The sequence below is a fragment of the Zea mays genome, chromosome 1, assembly GCF_902167145.1.
Source record: "Zea mays cultivar B73 chromosome 1, Zm-B73-REFERENCE-NAM-5.0, whole genome shotgun sequence".
In the NCBI taxonomy this organism is placed as follows: domain Eukaryota; kingdom Viridiplantae; phylum Streptophyta; class Magnoliopsida; order Poales; family Poaceae; genus Zea; species Zea mays.
The window spans coordinates 263,774,617-263,788,402 of NC_050096.1; the positions used below are offsets into that span (position 1 = coordinate 263,774,617).

Here is a 13,786-nt window from a genome sequence, read left to right on the forward strand (position 1 = left end):
CAATCTCTGCAACGTCTCTATACCTTTGCCAGTGTGGGCAAGTCTTCTTCGACAATCTTTCTCCCTTCCACCACAGCGAGAGGAAGGTCTTGCTCGTCCCCATGGCCTAACTTCTCAACCTCTCTTTCCTTAACCTTATGTCCCTCCTACATATCCATATCGACCAAGTGCCAATGCCTCTCCTTCCCTACTACTCTATAAGGCTCTATTGTAGGCGTCCACATGTGCACCATTGTTCTGCCTTCGAAATCCTCCCCCTCCGCCCACGTCTCGGTCGCGCAATACCCTCCATCACCGCTCCGCCATCATTGCCCCTGTGCGTCGTGCTCATGCCCCTCACCCCGCCCCCGACATCCCTCCCACCGTGCTCATGTACCTTCCATCAGCGACCTTCTATCGGCGCAATTCCAGGAATCCTCCATTGTCGCCCGTGCGTCATCGCCCCATGCCCGTGCTCATGCCCCCGCCCCCAACATCCTCCAACCTGTGCCATTCCATCGGCGTTTGCCCCGCTCTCCGTCGATGGAAGGTGACCGATGCAGGGATGGTCCGTGGCCACCCCAGCCATCCTCGCCCTGCTCCCCACAATCTCCTTCCCCTCCTCCGCTGCGTCTTCATCCCTCCCCTCTAGCTCCCGCCTCGCCCGCGACCTCCACCGTCGCGTCTTCATCCCTCCCCCCCGCCAACCCCGCTCCGCTTAATCCTTGGCGCCCCTCGCTGCCCGCTCCCCCTCCATGCCACGCCAGCTAGACCGCCCGTCGTGAGCTAGGGACTCTCGACCATGGGGGACGGTGGTGCTGACGCCTCCTCCTCGCTGCCCCACCGCCCGGGGCTTTCTCCTACCTCACTGTCTTCTACAACTACGCCCTCGTCGCCACCCTACTCGACTTTGCTGTCATGCAGTCCATCAAGTTCTTCGTCATATGGTACATGAGTCCACCCATACACCCCCCATTTCCACCCTGTCCGCATCGCCCCGTCTATTTCCTCCAAATCGTTGAATTGTCTTCTGATGCCCGCTCCAAGCACTGAGGGATCCGACACCGGCGACGTGTTCATGGTGCAAGGGGCATCCTACAGAAACCCATAAGTGAAGAAAAGAACATGCCAAAGAGATGGGCCGCGAACGATTACCTCTACTGGCCCGACTTCGGCGTCTTCCATTGAGGAATTGCCCGTCCTTTGAGTTGACTTCTCTTGCAGGTGAGGGAGCCCTTGCGTGTTTGGACTATTTGAGTTTTGCTTTCCTATCATCTATCAGCCCTCAACTACAAACTACTATCAAGTCTAACGTCTCAAACCCTCCCATTCTCTTCTTATGCGCACCTGCCGCCAGCCTCATCAAGTTCGGATTTTAGCAGGATGAGACTTGAAGGTTTGTTGCTTTCTCCTTCAGTTATTCTTCAGTTTGATTGACAAAATGTCCACCTAGGGCTTTTCTCAATCTCAAATGCTGCGGAGGCAGGGAAATTTGTTGGCTTCTGTTGTGTTTTTTGGATGTAAAATTAGAGAATATATTTGGAGTGATTTGTTGATTAGTGTTGATTAGGATTAGTTATATGCTCAAAATGCTGCTTGCTTATTATGTAGTCTTCTTGTCCTTAGATTGCCTCTTTTGCAACTTTTTGCATGAAGTATTATGCATTGAGAGGGATCTTCTGTTGTCATGTTCATTTAAAAAGTCTCACTTTTGATCCTCAAATTAAATGCTAGAACTCTTGATCATGGCTATATTTTTTTGCAGATTCTACTCTTAGGAAAATTCATTGTCTGTGCTTCAGGTACCATCTTCAAACTTGGGCTAACCTATGTTTGGTGATTGTAGCAAGCTATTTAATTTAGACATTATATCTTTGAACTTGCTTATCGAAGTGCTTTGATCAACTGCCATATTGAACATGTAAGTTGGTGATTTATCTTATAACAACAGTGGAAACTACATCTATTTGAGCTTGAAGAGGAGCTGAAGACTAATCCTCTGACCAAGTATGTGTTGTATCAGGTAAGAGTCTTCTCTTCTCAGACTGCAATCTAGCATAAATTTCATGATGCTCTGTAGTTCGCTTGCTGTTGAAAGACGAAACGTGATGCAATTTGTAGCAGTATACGATGTCACCCTGAAATGAATGTTTCTCGGTCACTAAAGGAAGTCAGGCTTTTGTATACTTCCGTATTGGTCGCTGACCATTCAAGTGTACACTTTTTTACTGGTAGCTGACTACTACAATTAAAGCGTACACTTCTTTTACTTGTTGCTGAGTTCCCCAACATTTTGTATTATCTGGCCTATTAGCTTCATAATGAATCTCATAAGCAAGGTAAGATCTCGTGCCTGAAACATTCAGGCTACATGTATTTGATTTTCTTTTGTATACGTCCAAACTGATAGAATTTTAAATTGCTTGTGTAGATTTTTGAGCCTTGCTATGCACATTTTCTTCTTAAACCCCAGTATTATTGCTACGTGTATTTGATTTTCACTGTTTAATTGCAAGATGAGAGGAGCAAGAATTGGCGAGTCCAAGCTGTCGCAGTTGGTCCTGACAGGTTCGAGAGCCGGAAGGCTCTGTCAGAAAAGTGGAGGGGCATGAGAGACGATGGACTTTCAGCAGAAACCAACATTCCTGGCTGTGTGTTTGTCCATATGAGTGGCTTCATTGGGAGCAACAAGATCAACGAGGGAGCATTGGAAATCACAAGAGCTACTCTGAAATGTTGATTCAACCACCATCTATCAGTTACCCATGTTGCCATAGTCTCAGTAGAAGCACATGATGCAATTGCGACTTTGGTCCATGTTATCATTCACCCATCGCAGCTGAAATTGATTCTTACATTTGATTTATGTCATCCTTATCTTGCAGAATTGGTCATTTGATACTTTTTTCTTGGATCTGGTAATGCATAGAATGTGACAATTTATTATTAGAAAGGACAAATGATGGAACTTATTAGGCTATCAGCCCTGTATATTTCTTCAACACGTATCACCCTTTTCCCCTGAACGCATTTGGGTGCATGTTAAGCTAGACTTCCCGCACGATGTGCTGAAGTGTGTGTACAACTAGCTATAAAAAGAGGTAGGTTCCTTTTCAACTCATACTTTTTCGGTCTTTTGGCTAAGATTAAGTATAGTATCTGTTTTTATCAGTCTAATATCTGATACGTGGACTATGTGTCCACTTTACTATTACATTTTTGTGGGAGGGTCTACCATATTAGTGTGTCATTGGACCCTTGTGTGAGGCCTAACTATTGCACTGGTAGAATCTAGCCTTTACCTAACCAATACCATCAAATATGACTCGGTGTCGTCGCAACGCACGGGCAATTAACTAGTATACTTCTAAGCCTCCAATAATCGATGCTCATCCTCCTAGCACTGATGAAGGACCTTCCATCGATGCTCTCCCTCCACAATATTTCACTTATCTGTATCCTTCTCCGTATCTATATGGGTATCCATACGCTCTTCCTCCATATGGCTTGTATGGTGCTCCTCCTCCATATGTTCCTTCTTACGGTGCTCATCCCACATATGATTATTTTGCCCCCTTATCATGATCCCTTAGGAACGTTAGGGCCACAAAACAGCCACAACGATGCGGTCTCCATCTAGTCCACGTACTCTGGTAGATTGCAATTCCAACAGTGACATGACTGGATCAAGACGAAGGACAAAAGGCTTGTAAGTACATGTATACCTTTATAAATTTCACACTTTTGTAAGTAGAGAATATTTTGCGAGTTTGTATATTTATAGGTACATGCATGGTTAATTCACTCTGTTGAATGTGTTGAGGGCAATGATAAAAAGGGTTCGCCTTTTGGGGTCAAATGACCGCCACATACAACACCATCGTACATCCTTGCTAGTGTACCACTAAGTAGCTAAAGGATTGGTGGTTCACAAGCAACCGAAAGGTCACCCTTTTCAATGATATCTACAAACACTCGTCTACAGCACGACCAAGCAGATTATATGATGCTCAGTTGCTTTAAGTGGCAAAGGATAGCTTCCACAATAGGTTCGGCGAAACTAAATTCAAGCTATGGCACATATGGTGTTCATTTCGTCATCAACCAAAATGGAATGTGCGACATAGTGATTCCGACACTGGCGATGAGAGCAAACAATCACGCATTGATGTGGAGTGTGATTATAGCTCTACATCGTTCGATAGTGTCAAACCACTGAGTCCTATTAGTCGCGATATGACAAGAGAGCAGCGTAAGGCAAAAGGGCCAGCAATGAGACCGTGTCCAGAAGATCATAATGAAACAACTTTACAAGGCTAGCGAGAAGTTAAATTATGCAAAATTGAAAAACAACTCACCAAGTTGACGAATGAGAACACCGACCACATGAATGACGACATGAAAAAGATTCACATGTTGGTCGTTAAAAAATTAGTCAAACAATTTACAAATAGACGAGGAACAAGTTGAAGAGGGTGATGATGACGATGAATAGTTTTAATATGAACTATATAATTTACTTTTTAACTTTGTCGAATTTTATTTACTTTGTTTAATTTACGTAGTTTTTTAGAAGCTATGTATTTTTCTGTATTTTACGTACTTTGTTTAAATTATGAGTCATGTTTCATTTTAAATACTTGTATGTAAAAAATTTGATGTGATGTTCATGTGGCCATAGATTGATGGCAAAAAAATATGCATTGAAGCGATGTGATGGATACAACTTGCTGGCGCCGATCTGGGCAGCGCCAATCACTAGAGGTGTACCGCCTGGCGGTGCCCTCTGCGGTGGCGCGGATGGTCCGTGGTTCTGGGCTAGATGGTCCGCGACCTGGAAGCAGGAGCGATGCCTTCCCTGCGTCTGCGTCGCACCGGACGGTCCACGATGGCGCAGGGTCGTCTTCCTCCTCCTCGCTGGAACCTAGATCTCGCCCCCTGGGAGAAGAGATATTAGGGTGCCCTGGGTCAACAGGTCACCCGGGGCGTCCCCAGATAACGTGGAGTCGCCTAGGAATTAAGAGATTGATTCGAGGAAGAGGCCTTGGGTGGATAACTAGATCTTGCCCCACAGGAGGGGTAAGATCCTAGGTCATCTTGGGATTGGCAGGGCATCCAAGACGGATCTAGACGACAGAGTCGAATAGGGGTGGAGGTGGATATGCGGAATGCTACAACTAGAACTACGCTACATCTACTCTTAAGGCGGGAAAGGTAAATAGAATAGATTGATTAGATTGAATGTGTTCGGGGGTTGTCAATTGATCGTACCCCTTTATATTTATAGGGGAGGAGGCATGAACCTGTTCCTAGGAGATAGCCAACAACTCCCACGTGATTAGATGGATAACCACGCACGAGATAAGGATAATCACCTGAGTTGATCTGATCGCGAGGCCACAGACCGTTCGAGCCCTAGGACCAGACCATCCGCCACTTTTGGTGCTCAACACATGCCCCCTGCCTTTCGGTGGACTTTGGCGAACCAAAAGCACTAGTGAAAACTTCAGAAACAATTGACCTCATGAGTTATTTTGTTCCCAAAGTAAGGACTTGGCTCGATGCAAGTCATCAGCTCTTGCGATCAGATAATATAAATACTTGATAGAACTTTAATGCATAGAGGCTGTTTCGGATTGCATCCTCTTCAGCCATGTCTGCCTAATCAACCTCTCAATAGGCAAAAACTTGTGGTGCCCCAGCCCAAAAAAGCAAACGGATTGGGCTAGTAATACGGATTCATCGCCGTACCACCCCACACATGAGTAGGACAACACATCGGTGATGGATAGACCAGGAAGCACCACGCTATCTCTAGAGAAGGATGACTAGGCGATCTTGGTTGTGCTACCTTTTGGGCCGTTTTAGTCGGCTTTTGCTTTCGCACAGATCGCCTTTTTGACTTCATTGGTTTTATTGGCCGGTTGTGTGGAACGACCTTCTTCATATATTTGGCAAACAACTGATCAAAACTAGGGCCGACTCTACTGAGTCGTCTAGACGTCTTAGCAGTGTTTTGCTTCCTAACACTTGTTTTGGAACGTTGTGGTCTGATGGTCTTAGGTTGCTGCTTCTGACCGTCTGTGGACTGTCCGGCCATCATAGCCGGACTCTCCGCGCCTATCTCAGACTGTCCAACCTTAGTACTCGAACCGTCCGGCATACGTAGGACAGGTGACCGTGATCGGGTGTCCGATCGTGCTTGCCCCCTAGCGCCTCCGGTCTTTCTTTTGTCTGGAGCCATCCGAGTAACTACTCTGCGTGACATATTTGGTGTGTAGGGATCACCAATGACGATATTTTTATCTTTGCTTTTATCGGCCGCACAAGGCCGAACTATGATTTTTTTGCTTGTCGGCTCTAATGTGGTGGCAGGGACAAGTGGCCTGTCAATCCTCACCTCCTTTTGAAACCTCAACCGACACTCGTTTATAGCCGATTGTATTTGCCGATGAAAGACAACACAATCATTGGTGTTATGAAGAAAAGAGCCATGCCATTTACAATATACATGTCCTTTTAATTCCTCAATCGAAGGAATTATATGTGACAATTTAATATTTCCATGTTTAAGTAACTCATTAAATATTTTATCACACTTAGTAATGTTAAATGTGAACTTAACTTTCTCCTTTTGTGTCGAGTGCGGGTGAGAGCGAACAGAAGGTTTGCCCTTAGTGGGCCAAACAAGCTCAGAGACAGATGACTTTTTCGGCTCTTGGGGCTTGGGTGGCCGGCTATATTTGTGCCGGCCTTCCGCACTAAGTGGATCACATGTGACTTCTGGTGCTCCAGACGGTCTGCCCTGTGCAGTCGGACGGTCTACAAGTGGATTGGATGGTCTAATACTATTTTTGGATTCTCCTGTTGCATCGGGCAACACCTGCGACCCTTGTGGTGGGCTCTGTATAACTCCGGACGGTCCGACGTAGGGTGTCAGACGGTCTGATGGAGGGTCCGACGGTCCGAGATCATGTGCGGACGGTCCAATCGTGCTCAGAGTTGACCCACCATTTAGCGGAGATGGCGATGACGGTCGTCCTGGATATGAGTCCATCGACATACCAGAATATGGTTTGAGAAACCCATTTGTTGCCGATGTATTTGGCGCAATTGTTTCGACGCCTAATTTATGTGATAAAAAATTAGGCATGTGAGTTTTTCCTAATGCATGCACCATCCTCTGTATATCATTGTCGGTACCCTGAATCAGGGGTACCCCTTACTACAGTATGAAGACACGGTACCTGACAACACCCGCCTCCACCATGTGGATGGCCCCAAGGACGTCACGTGACCATAAGAGGTGATATACTCCAGAATGCCATCAGTGGGTCCGGACCTCCACAAGAGAGCACTGGACCCCTGTACACTCAACCCGGACCTCCGAGTGCGGTCCGGGACTCCCAAGTAAGCAAGCCGGACCCTTGGGTGGAGACCGAACCCCTCTGAGTGAGGTCCAGACCACCTACAGCAAGGTCCCGGGATAGGGGATACCCTGGCCTATGTCAAGGATAGGCAAGGGTCCGGTACTGATACGTGTCCAGGTGTCGGCGTTTCGACCCCGGGGGGTCCCTGGACCGACGAGTAAATTGTCGCTGCGTGTCCCAGCCCAGATGGGTCGGCGCGAGACAGAACACAAGGAGGAAAAAAAGGGAACCGCGGCTCGTGTTATCCTGCACCCAGGGCGGATGCGCTTGCAGTAGGGGGTTACAAGCGTTCGCGAGAGAGGGAGAAAGCATGTTCGTCAGCTCGTCCTCCCGCGCGGCCACCTTCTCGTACGAGGGCCCTAGACCTTCCTTTTATAGATGTAAGGAGAAGGTCCAGGTGTACAATGGGGGGTGTAGCAATGTGCTAACGTGTCTAGCAGAGATGAGCCAGAGCCCTATGTACATGCCGACGTGGCTGTCGGAGAGGTGTTAGTGCCATGTTCATGTGATGTCGTGGCCGTCGGAGGAGCGCTTGAGCCCTATAGAAGCACAGCTGTCGGAGCTGTCGGGTCCTTGCTGACGTCTCCTTGCTTCCGTAGGGGGCTGAGAACCGTTGTCGTCATGGGAACACGCGGGGTGCCATTATTACTTGTTTACCAGGGTGAGCCAGATGGGACGCCGGTCTTGTTCCCCGTAGCCTGAGCTAGCTAGGGGTAGGGTAATGATGTACCCCCTTGTAACGTGGTCGGTCCGAGCCCAAGGTCGGGCGAGGCGGTGACTCCTCCGAGGTCGAGGTTGAGTCCGAGCCCTGGGGTCGGGCGAGGCGGAGACCGTCTTCCGAGGTCGAGGCTGAGTTTGAGCCCTGGGGTCGGGCGAGGCGGAGACCGTCTTCCGAGGTCGAGGTTGAGTCCGAGCCCTAGGGTCGGGCGAGGCGGAGACCGTCTTCCGAGGTCGAGGTTGAGTCCGAGCCCTGGGGTCGGGCTAGGCGGAGCTTCCTATGGCGCCTGAGGCTGGACTCGGCTGCTGTCAGCCTCACCCTGGCGGGTGGCACAGCAGTCGGAGTAGGGCAGGCGGCGCTATTTTCCTGTCAGGTCAGTCAGTGGGGGGCGAAGTGACTGCGGTCACTTCGGCCCTGTCGACTGAGGAACGCGCGTCAGGATAAGGTGTCAGGCGATCCCTGCATTGAATGCTCCTGCAATACGGTCGGTTGGCAAGGCGATCTGGCCAAGGTTGCTTCTCCGCGAAGCCTGCCCGAGCTAGGCCTCGGGCGAGTCGAAGGTGCGCCCGTTGCTTGAGGAGGCCCTCGGGCAAGGCGTGAATCCGCCTGGGTCTACTGTTCCTGTCCGATGCTGGGCTCGGGCGAGGCGAGATCGTGTCCCTTGAGTGGATGGAGCCTTGACCTGTATTGCACCCATCAGGCCTTTGCAGCTTGTGCTGATGGTGGTTACCAACCGAGTTTAGGAGTCTTGGGGGTACCCCTAATTATGGTCCCCGACAGTAGCCCCTAAGCCTCAAAGGGAGTGTTGGTACTCGCTTGGAGGCTTTATCGCACTTTTTTGCGAGGGGACCAGCCTTTCTTGGTTATATTCTGTTCCGGTGGGTGCGCGCGAGCGCACCCACCAGGTGTAGCCCCCGAAGCCTCGGAGGAGTGGTTTGACTCCTTCGAGGTCTTAGTGCCTTTCGTGACACCTCGGCCGGTCTAGTTGTTCCCTCATGCGATCTGATCGTAGCCCGGGTGCATGGTCAGGTTTCGAGTTCTCTGGCTGGTATGTTGACGCTGTCAACGGTTTGGCCGGAGCCGGGTTTGCGAGAGCAGCCCCCGAGCCTCTGCACAGAGCGAGAGAACGGTCAAGGACTGACTCAGCTTTTATCATACGCCCCTTCGTCGCCTTTCCGCAAGGAGGAGGGGGGAAGCGCCATGTTGCCCTCGGAGGGCGCCGAACATGGTGTCTCCAGTGAGTTGCTAACGGGTGATCCGAGTGGACGCCCGTGCCCCGTTCGATAAGGGTCGGCTAGTGGCCCAGAGGCGCGCTCCAAAAGTACCTGCAGGTGATTTTCCGGACCTGGTCCCGTTTGATAGGGTCCGAGGGCTCGATGCCTCCCTCTGATGGGATTCCGTTACAGAATCGCTCCTACTGGTCTCGGAAATGTCCTAGGGACCTCGGGAGCGTAGCCCGAGTCTCGACCATGTATCGGACGTACCCAGAGTCATCCCTTGCTCTGCGTGTTCTGAGGCGGCTGTCGAACCCTTTGGGGGGCCAGCCTTCGAACCCCTGATCAGTAGTGGGCGCGGAGCCCGAGTGGCCTGAGGCGGCTGTCGAACCCTTCCGAGGGGCCAGCCTTCGAACCTCTGACCAGTAGTGGGCGCGGAGCCCGAGTGCTCTGAGGCGGCTGTCGAACCCTTCTGAGGGGCCAGCCTTCGAACCTCTGATCAGTAGCGGGGGCTCGGGGCCCGCTTCCTTCGCGGAGAAGGATCCCTTTCGGAGTATCCTCTTTCCCGGTCCCTGTAGCAAGAGAGAGAAAGGGGAAGAGGAAAAGGATACGAAATTGAACGATGTGGCACACCTTTTTTGACGCGGTCATCATGGCAGAGGTGAAGCGTCGCCCGCTTCGCCAGCCAAAGGTGTCGCCTGCCCTGCCGCGGAGTTAATGCGATGGGACGAGTGGTTCGCGGGGCAGCAATTGCGCGAGCACGAGTCGTTCGAGGAACGGGCGTTTTGCCTTCGAGTTTTGATTTCCGCGGCGGGTTCGGGTGAAGTGTTGAACGGGTCTTGCCTGGGCCTTTATATATTCGAAGAGGGACCGGTGGTGGTTCTTTACTCTGCTGCTCGCCTCCTGCTTTGGTTTCTGCAACCTGAGGGAATAGCCAGAGAAAGAAAACCACGCACCTTGTCCGCTCCGCCACCACCCCCTTCGCTTGGTGATGGCCGACCGGGTAACCGTCGTTCCACCGCGCGACCCGTGGCCTTTCTCCACCGTCACGGCGGACGATCTGGAGGCCCTTGTTGCCGATGGCTTGCTTCGTCCCCTCTCCGGTGACCCGCAGCCGGAGTGGATGGTCCCTCCGAGCGGAGCCGCCCCGTCCCCGCCGTCGGGGTATGTGCTGAGTTTCGTCTCCTTCCATGAGCGGGGGTTCGGAGTGCCAGCAAGTCGTTTCATGCGGGCGATTCTGCATTTCTACGGGGTGGAGCTGCACATTCTCAACCCCAACTCTATCGCACAAGCAGCCATCTTCGTGGTAGTTTGCGAAGGATTTTTGGGGATTGACCCCCCACTGGGATCTGTGGACCCATCTCTTCTCCGTGGAGCCTTTTGCCTCGACGACGGGGGAAAAGAGAGTCCGCATGGCGGTGTGGGCTGGTGGCTGCATCCTTCAGTTGAGGCAGGCGCGCGCGTAACAGTACATCCCTGCCATCCTAGTGTCTTCGAACAAGGGGTGGCAGCGCCGGTGGTTTTACCTCCGGAACGACGATGGGAGGCTCCCATCGTTTTCTCAACGAGTCGTGACTGCCGCCGGCAGCAACTGGTGCTATGGGCCCCGCGCGAGAAACAGAAGAATCTCCAGCCCCTTCTGGAGGCCTTGCAGGAGCTGCGAGAAGGAGGGCTTACCGCCGCGGGGGTGGTTGCCGCCATCCATCGCCGGAGGGTGCTTCCCTTGACGGAGCGGCGGTTGCTGCTTTCGGAGATGACGCCGGGGGTCGACTTGGAGGGTTCGCAGATGTCCTCTGTCCCCCTCTCCGCCGATGACCTCCACAGGCGGGTAACTGGCACGGTAGGGAGGCTGGACGCCGGCGCCCTTACCCAGCCCTTGATGCGTCCCGAGCGCGGGTGCATGTCCCTGGTGAGTGTCCGCTCCTTCTTCTTTCTTGTGTCAGATTGCCCTTGGTTCTCATAGCCGAGATTTCCGTCCGTCTCCAGGAGTTGGGGTTTCACAAGCCTTCCCTGCCACTGGTCTCGGAGGATGCGGTGGACCGACCCGCGCGGAGGGTCGCTGCGGAGAAGAAGAAGGAGAAGAAGGACACGAAAAAGGCTCGGGCTCGCGAGTGGATGCGGGCTCGGGACGCCTTGGAGAGGCGTCGTCGGAAGCATGAGAGGGACGGGCTCCCGAGGGAGCCATCGTCGGAGACGCCTAACGACGACGACGACGACGATGAAGAGGACGATATGGCGGCCCGCCTTGGCCTCAGCCCGGATCTGAGGCTGGGCCAGGGGTCGTCGAGCTAGCCCCCGAGTGGGCTGGCGCCGTCGGTATCCGGGGCCGGGACATCAGGGTCTCGGTACGAAGAACAGGGGCAGGCTGAGGGGGTACTTGACCCCTTGGCCGAGGTAGTTGAGGTGACCCCGGGGAGTCAGGCCGACCCGCCTGTCCCCCAAGAGCAGTCGCCCGTGCCGGCCGCACAGGAGGTTGGTCCTTAGGTCGTCATGACTGCGCCTGGGCGGATCGTCCCTTCGGTGCCCCGGGTGCCCGAGGCGGGGATGGTGCTGAAGCCGGCAACGGGGCAAACCTTGGCAGCGCCTGCGGGGGCCGAGGCCCGAGGGGCCTCCCCGCAGGCACGATTGGCCTTGGTCCGGAGTGGGTAGGTATATGAGGATACCTCTGTCCCGGCTCCTTCTTCGTGTGTCCTGATCCTGCTTTTCCTTTTCCTCCCAGCAAACGGAGGCACGGTTCGACCGGTCTAGCTCCCCGAAAAGTCCTCAAGACGGCGCCGGCTTCTGCAGCCAGTGCCGCACCGGGCCACGCCGGTCGGCTGGCCTCCTCACAAGATATCCCAAACCGGGGGGCTCAGGCGGCACGAGTTGCCATGGGGCGAGCTCCCTAGGCTGACCCCTCTGTCGAGGCGGTCGTCGTGCCGAAGGAGATTGCTGGCGCGGCCGCGGCCTTGAACCCACCTGACATGTTGCCGACGCTGGCATCAGCTTCTGTCGAGGCTGTTGTCGTTCTGCCCGTGGAGCCACCCGTCGCCGCCGATGCTGAGATGGCTGAGGCGCCGCTACTCGAGGTCGGTGATTAGAAACCTGCCCCCTTAGCCGAGGAGGTACCCGATGCGCCGACTGCAGGGGGTCCTGACGCCTTGGAGGAGAGGTGCGCAGAACCGCTTCCCGTCCTGGGGGGCGGCGACCTCGTCCTCGCGCGTCGCCATCCCCATGAGCTTCGTGGGCAGGCGCTCCGGTTCTGGACCCGTGGTGCCTCGAACCCCTCTTCGTTCTTGACGATGAGCGAGAGGAGCAGTCTCGGGACGAGCTCCGTGAGTGTGCCGAGGCAGCGATGGGGTCGCTTCGGTCGACCATGGAGGTCCTTTCTAGGAACGTTCCCAGGATCCTCCAAGTAAGGATTTCAGGCATACCTTTCTCATGACCAGGGCACTCTTTGTGACGCCATGCTTCCATTCCTTAGGATTTGACGGATCTGAGTACTGCCAAGTCATCGTTCATCCGCCGCGAGGCCGACGTCTAGGGTTCGCTGCGGTTCCTGAGGGTCGCGCTTGCCGAGGCTACCGAGCGCCTCTCCCAACAGAGCGCCGAGGCGGCGGACCTTCGGTTGCTCTGTGACGAGTTGGGGGCAGAGGCAGCGGCGGCACGCGCAGAGGCGCAACGGTGGCAGTTGGAGCTTGGCCAGGTCATCGGTGAGCGGGACCAATCTCAGAGCCAGGCTGCCGAGGCTGAAAGCCAGGCTGAGGCCCTTGGAGGCTAGCTAGCCGAGGCGTCTGCTCGGGCCGGAGCCCTTGCGGCAGACCTGGCCGTGGCCGTCGGGTCTACTCAGTCTGCCCAAGCCACAGCCTCGGAGCAGCGTGCCCGGGCTGAAGGTATGTCTTGGCTGTTTTGAGATTTTGATTCAGCTTCATTCTTCAACTCGTGTTTGAAGAATTCTGTTTTGGCTATTTGCAGAGTTTGAGTCTGCCCTCAACGAGTCCGCCAAGGCACTTGCCCAGGCGGCTGAGCAGAAGGAGGCCGACCGTGTGGCCATGTCCGAAGCTATCTCGGCCTTCTGCCAGGTCTTTGGTCTTGATGACGTCCCCTCTGGAAGCTCCCCCCAGAGTCACCTGCAGGCCTTGGGTGGCCATGTGCGCGGCAGACTCCGCGAGGCGCTGCATCACGACGTTAGGTGGGCCTTCGCCGTGCTTGCTTCACACTACGATGTGGATCTGGAGCGGGTCAGCGAGGGGTACTGTCTTCTCGACGAAGATGAAGCTGCCCTGGCCGAAGTTCAGAGGCTTGACGCGGCCGCCGCGGGCCTAAGCACGCTGCTGGCGTCCTCCTTCGAGGTGGAAATCCTTCCGCTTGCGTTGCCTCCGAGGCCGGGCCAGATCTCGCCGAGGGTGGGAACGGCGCTGAGGGTGGAGACGAAGTCGAGGGTGCTGCTCCCCCCTGGGCGATGC

General features: G+C 53.7%; 1 long non-coding RNA gene and 1 pseudogene across 1 annotated transcript; both read left to right on the forward strand.

Annotated features, from left to right (window-relative positions):
* The first annotated feature begins 328 nt into the window (after nucleotides 1–328).
* Nucleotides 329–2,733, forward strand: LOC103643766 (uncharacterized). The gene is made up of 4 exons (XR_002266862.1): nucleotides 329–1,203; nucleotides 1,337–1,375; nucleotides 1,745–2,002; nucleotides 2,496–2,733. It is a non-coding gene; the product is annotated as an uncharacterized lncRNA (long non-coding RNA).
* A 366-nt stretch (nucleotides 2,734–3,099) lies between these two features.
* On the forward strand, nucleotides 3,100–3,286 carry LOC111590792 (uncharacterized; annotated as a pseudogene).
* The last annotated feature ends 10,500 nt before the right edge of the window (nucleotides 3,287–13,786 follow it).